The sequence below is a fragment of the Stylophora pistillata genome, chromosome 5, assembly GCF_964205215.1.
Source record: "Stylophora pistillata chromosome 5, jaStyPist1.2, whole genome shotgun sequence".
Classification (NCBI taxonomy): Eukaryota; Metazoa; Cnidaria; class Anthozoa; order Scleractinia; family Pocilloporidae; genus Stylophora; species Stylophora pistillata.
Window position 1 is genome coordinate 21,611,225 of NC_142523.1, and position 6,947 is coordinate 21,618,171.

The 6,947-nt window shown below is 38.2% G+C and overlaps 1 pseudogene; it reads right to left on the reverse strand.

Moving 5' to 3' along the window:
- Window positions 1-1,523: 1,523 nt before the first annotated feature.
- Window positions 1,524-3,645, reverse strand: LOC148730790 (uncharacterized; annotated as a pseudogene).
- Window positions 3,646-6,947: the final 3,302 nt, after the last annotated feature.

A 6,947-nucleotide genomic window follows, 5' to 3' on the forward strand; every position in this document is an offset into this window, starting at 1 on the left:
CCATCCCCCACCCACCCCTTTCTAATTAATAAAGTAACGGTTCTCTCAGTATACACCACGATCGAAAGGTAAATACTCGAATTAAGTGAGGGATTATAAAGTGTTGCACGGTTTGACGTCACAACTAAGATAAATAGCCATTCAAAATGGCGGAACACGTTGGCTACTTTGGAGTGGTTTTCCTTAGAATTGAAGCAACTTTGGAAGCTGAAAAAACGGTAGCTAACTCGTCTTAGTTAAGTTAATCATTAGTAGTTACAAAAAGCATACGATTTTTTGAATGACCTTCTTTAATGATAGTGCTTTAAGGAGATATATTATTTCTATGGTAATCCATTTCATTCCAAAAAATTAACACAATTTTTTCTAATATGAATGAATAAAGGAGGTAACTTTGTAAAGAAAACTGTTGCAGCGTCATTGGGGGTAACAAGGTAATTTGGTAATATCAACTAAGTTGAAATTGAAAATTGACCACCGCAAAGAGTTAAGAACCTGACGTTTCGAGCGTTAGCCCTTCGTCAGTCGCTCTGACGAAGGGCTAACTCTCGAAACGACAGCTTTTTAACTCTTTATGGTGGCCTATTTACAATTTCAACTTAGTTGATATTACCAAACTACATTTTTCTAAGATGGGATACCATTTTTAAGAAAAGCAACGAGGAATTAAAGAAACATGAATTGTCGACCCGGTTCATGTTCTACACACTGATCGGCGCAAGTGTCAAATATAAATAAAGGAGTGTAAATACAGGTTTTTTAAAATCAAAGAAATAAACTGATCTATTATCAGTATAATGTGTATTGGTTTTAGGAAGTATGGGTTGCATTTCATTTCATGAAAAGTAAAATAGAGTCGTTTTTTGAAAATAAGCTCCCTATTTCAACAGTAAAAACAAAGATATCTCTATTCAAATTACGATTATATTAAAATTCATGGTTAATTGGTGAATAACTAAAATCGCCCCCATATATTGTCAAGCGATCGACGTTTCGACCTGCATTCTACATTAACTTGCCATGGTTTAGATTTATAGTTTGCATCGATCAAGTTACACGATACGATCTCTATGTTAGGAACCTATCGAGAACCAAAAAACCTTGCAAGTTTTTGGACCTTTCGCGTATAGTAACTGTTTCTTTTTTTCAAATAGGGTTTTCAAAGCAGTATTTTATCATGGCAGTTGATATATTTATATCGATATAAAAGTGTTTCAAAAGCAGCTACTCGGACCCACAGTAGGCATTTATAGATTATGCTAGTAAAAGTGGCATATTATGCTAGTAGCATTGCTGTTTTTTTGGCCAAATTATGCTAACATTATGCTCTTTTTTCCAAATTATGCCACCGTTTTTTTAAATTATGCTCTTTGAAAAGATGCAAATAAGTCCAAAATATATATTTTTTAACTAGAAGCCATTCGTCTACAGGAAAGAAACGCAACAAATCCACAATGAATTTCAAATAAACATGTGGTTCAGGTTAACATGCACACTAGTACTAGATTATACTCTCGAGTAGCTTATCTGCGATTGTTATATTGCAGCATTACATTTGCTTGCAAGTAGTCAGAAAGTGCATTCTCTTGCTGCTCATGGAAAGATACTGAAAGCAGGCTAAAAACTCTTTCTGCGGCAGCAGAAGAAGGTTGAACAACTAAGACTTTCTTGACCGCAGAAGACCAATTAGGAAGCCTCTCTTCGTGGACCTTCCACCACTCAACTTTTCTTCCTTCGCATTCAATAGGCACATCCTGAGTAGCAGTGATGTACTGTGGCAGCTCTCTGACAAGGCCGTCGAATGTCGCGTCATTGTCGAGGAATGGAAAAATCCTGAGGGCTTCGACACTAGCTTGTGTTGGCCTCAACCAGCCAACGGTCACGGGGCACATCACTCTTGCAGCTTTGAAGGCCGTAACTGCATCGTAAAGATCAACATTAAACTTCCTTAAAAACCACTGAATCGCTGGCTGTACACAAGCCTTGGCTCTCTGTTCTAGGGCCGCTGCTCTCTGATTCGGATCTTCATGGGCAATTGTAGCCACCACTGCACGCACATTTGGAAAGTACGGCGCCTGACAAGCCCCAGCAACGGCCTTCAGCTTTTCATAGCATGAAAACACAAGGGGACCATCCCCTTCTAAGAAGAACGTAGCCTTGACAATATGCTCCCCAACATCAATGGTCACGGCAAGCTCCAGCTTGAGGTTGACAAGGGACTCAGGATCTGATAGAAAGTCTTGTAGTTGTCGCACAATGTTTGGGGCGATTTTCTCTGTTGCAGCCTCCTGAAGAAATCTTGGAACGTCCCCAAACTGCTCCAGTAGCTGCTTGTAAACCTCCCATTTTGACCACCAGCGAGTTCACTGTAGGATTTTGGCTTTCGGCCGGTTAGATCTTTCCACGCCAGTTTTGCTTGGTAGCTGTGAAACAATCGGACCCACAGATTTCCAAACTCCTGAAGAGTGGGAGTCACCAGATGGCTGCCCACATTATCGAGAGTGTGGGAAAAACACACAATATTCAACATCTTTGGAAAGAAAAATTGTATTCTGTTCAGCACCGCTTGATTTACACTGGCCCCATCCCTCATAGCTGCTAGTAGGGAGTTAGCTCTAATCCCAAATTCGACACACAGGGCCTCATTCAGGACTCTAGCTAACTCATCAGCGTTCACTGACTTCGAGCAAACATCAATCCTTATTAAACGCTGCGTTATTGCCCATTGGTCATCAATAAAGCGAACCATTATTGCAATGGCTTCACCTTGTCTGGTACTCCCGTCAAATATCACTGACACGTCTCTTGCCATATCTCCTTGTCCTGGTAAAGACAGTTCCTTCTTTATCGTGTCCACTTCTTGCTTGAAAATAAGGATTATATATTGTGCAAGATTAGAGCTACTGGTAAGGCGATGGCCATTTTTCTCAAGCAGAGAACGCAGCTTGTCGATTTTGCTGATGAGAACCCCTGCCTTTAGAAATTCCTCCACTACTTCTTGTCTGTATGCTTGCTGAGCTGAAGGTAGTGTGCTGTCTTGTCGGGTTTTCTTTCGACTGAGTGCCTCGGCTATAGTTTGTTCTTTCAACTTTGATTTCTTACTCTTTTCTTTTGACCTCACGTGTTTTTGTGATGCACAATGCAATTTAATGACGCTCTTCTTGGACGATAAAATCTCTTTGCAAGCATCACAGAAAATTTTCGTACCTCCGACGATCAGGAACTGATCAGGAAACTAATTAATACGATCGTGTAAAGAGACATTCTTCGTATCACTTGTTCCTCTGATGTTGTACTTTCCTTTTGTATTCTGCAGGGAACGGTCTCTGGCAATTTCCGCTGGTTCTGGCCTTCTCTGAGAGCCCTGCAAATGCAAGTTTACGTTCAGATCAGGCATGGCCGACGCCATATTGTAGCCTTGCCTATTGAGAGGTACTGGGATCGACATGGCTAAAATGTGACTTCCGGTTTCGGTGCACCTCAGACCCGGGCTCAGTGCTTCACAGTGAACTACAAATGCTACTAGTTTAACTAAAACTTTATATATCGATTAAGGTCACCAAGTGCTTGGGACTAGAGACAAAAAATTATCAAATAATGGCATCAAAAATGATCTGATAATTATCAAAATGTGCAAATTATGCTAGCATTGCTACTTGGCAGAAATTATGTCAGTTTGCTCGAATTATGCCAAAAATTATGCTAGCATAATCTATAAATGCTTAACCCACAGCCTCATTTAAACCAATTTCCAGCTTTCTTTTTTAAAATTTTTTTCAAATTTCCTCTAAAAAAGCCATCCTTCATAATTTTGATTTCATTTATGACCGCTTGCTTTATGATGTACAAGCTCTCTTCAGACAGATTGAACTGAAAAACTGACGTTGATCCTGTACCTGCTAAAAAATATCAACGCATACTGACCACAAAGCCAATTTTTGGTACCCTCTATTCTTTAAAAAATATCTTAGTGGTGCCATTAACGACTACAGACTCGAGATACCCCATTCTGTGTTTATAACAGGATCTCACGCAAAGAAACTGATATCTATTATGTATTTTCCATTTTTTTGGTTCACCGGAGAATAATGATGGGACAAAGCCTAAGAAGTGCCAAACCTTGGTCATAAGTATAATGCAAATTCTACTTCTATCCAAAATACAATCTCAGTAAATTCAACTTTGAATAACGGGTAAATTTAGCATAAAATGACCGGATTTTCAAGAAGACGAAGATATAAATGGATAGTTTATCGTTTATTCCGTCACATAAATAAATCGATACGCAAAACATAACATGAAGAATAGACTGTAGTCGTGTTATGTAGACAGAGGCCCTATCTTGTTTTCCAACAGAAGTGAGAATTCAAATAAGAGTAGATACAAAATACAATTGCTCTATTCAGTGACATAAAAATGATTCGTAAATGACTCGTACCTTTAAACTCCTGCGTCTTCTTCTTTTTGACCGTCACGCAAGACGTGGGCATAGCTCTTTAAAGTGTTCCTCTTCCCCGAAAGTTCAGCGAAGTTAGAGCGGAAGCATTTACCAGGCTAGGCTGTTTTTTACTCTTCAAATTTCAAGCTTGTCCTCTTTTCATCCAGAAACACGTTATAATAATAATAATAATAATAATAAAGGTCTTTATTAAGAATTATTGTGCAAACAGACGTGCTACAATTAACATGAATAACATGAATAAAATGAATAAGGAAAAAGAAAAGGTATTAATTACTATTGAAAAGACATCTATTAATAAAAACTGATTTAAAACGGCTTGTCTGGACCTTAGGCAAAATATAATTATGCGACCTACTTCTCAACTGCCGTGTTCTCTGGGGAGGTAAGAGATCGCTCAACGCAGTGTTGGTGGAAGAGATCCTTTGCCATAATTTCTTATCTCTATTACAACGGATATCCAAGATACTGTGTTGCTTTAAGCAGTAACCCAGTTTATAACACCTGGCAAAGAGCTTATCAATTCTACTTAAATATTTACTATAAAAAGCACACCCCCAGACCTCAATAGCATATGTAAAAACTGAAAGAATCAAACTTTGAAAAAGTAAGTCCAAATTCTCAATAGGGTAGCCATAATATTTACATATTCTCAAAATATACAACCTACTGCTAGCCTTACTAAGTAGGTAATCAATATGAGTGTCCCAATTAACTGGCACTTGCTCAAAGGTAACACCCAATAGTTTCAGTTTTTCTTTCCTCTCTATGATCTCGAGTGGTTCAGGAGGCGTCTTGGAAGTCTTTCCTCGTAAGAGAAGTTCCCATGTTTTCGTCAAGTTGACTTTCATGCAGTTCTTGTCGGACCATTCAATAAAGGATAGGATTTCCGTTTCGGATTCATCTAAGCCTACATTTGCCTCGATTGGTAAACTAATAGTTATATCATCAGCAAATTTAACTAGAAGATTCTTATTAGTATTAACAGCTTTGATATCGTTAATAAAAATAGAAAATAAGACCGGCCCCAGGACTGTACCTTGAGGAACACCCCTATTTATAGAAACATATTCAGTACTATGACCATCGACAACAACTCTCTGCTTTCTATGATTTAAAAAACTAATAAGCCAGTTAATAATATATGGATTAATGTTAACTTGCTTTAATTTACTACAGAGGAAATTGTGTGATACAGAGTCGAAGGCCTTACTAAAGTCAAAGGAGAAAATTCTGACAAAATCGGCGTTATAACTTTCTACAGTGGCAAGATCTTCGAAAACGGATGTTGAGAAAATGTTGGACGCAAAAAGAAAGTTGTGCGAAGGCCGTTTAAACGGTTTCCAACATTGCACCAGCAAAAAACCCACCCTTTTCTCGAACTTTGATTGTGAAGAACTAAGAACTAGAAACCAGACTCTCTCGTCCAGATGAAGTTTGAAGTTTATTTATTCATAAATACATAGCAGTTAAAAAACTGAATTGCGTATTTACTCACATAATACAGATAGTAAAACTAAACTAATTTGGATATTAACTACTTAGTTATTAAAAAGCGTTCAATCGGCTAAAACAAGGGAAAGCTAAAATGAGTTCGCTTTAAGACATGAGGACATAATAAAACTATTCTTAAAACAACTGGTTTTGAAGCGTTGTACATTAAAAGGTCGCGCACGCCTTAAAAAGTAGGTAGTTTCATGTGCCTTTGGTATTAACTTTTGAAGACGGTGATTGTTGTCATTCACAATTTTGTCAAAAACTGACTCACATATTTCGTCGTGATGGATGGCTAATTCTTTAAATTTCGTAATATCCAGGGCCTCATGATAGCTATGACCAGGACAGATGATGGACATTGCTCTCCTCTGTACGTGTTCTAATTCTCGCATTCAATTTTTTAGGCAACTATGGTGAAAAACCGGCACTGCATAGTCCATGATTGATCTAATACAACTAGAATAAAAGAGCCCTAGATCAGTACGAGCAACCTTGGCTCTCTTAAGTTGAATCAAGAATTATAATCTCTTAGAGGCTTTTTAACAATTTCATTAATATGGGTATTCCAGGTCAAATTACTGGAGATATTAAGACCCAAAAGCTTTACATTCTCTACCACTTCTAAAGGATCGCCATTGATGAGAAGGGGCTCAAATTCCTGCTGGAACTTTGAAAAGGATATTCGCATCCCCTTGTTTAATTGAACTCTATTTTCCAGGAACCATTGTATTACTCTATCTGTATAACGCTGTGCGTTACTAAGCTCGCCTTTTGCCAAGGCCCTAGATTAGTTCCCTGAGGGACGCCCGATGCTACTGATCCCCGCTCAGATACACATCCCTCACCAAGTTTGATTCTTTGAGATCTGTCTGACAAAAAGTCGATAACCCAATTAATTACGCTATTTGGCACGTTTAACTTACATAATTTCTTTATAAGGATGCTATGGTCAATTAAATCAAAGGCCTTACGACAATCGAACAAAATAGTT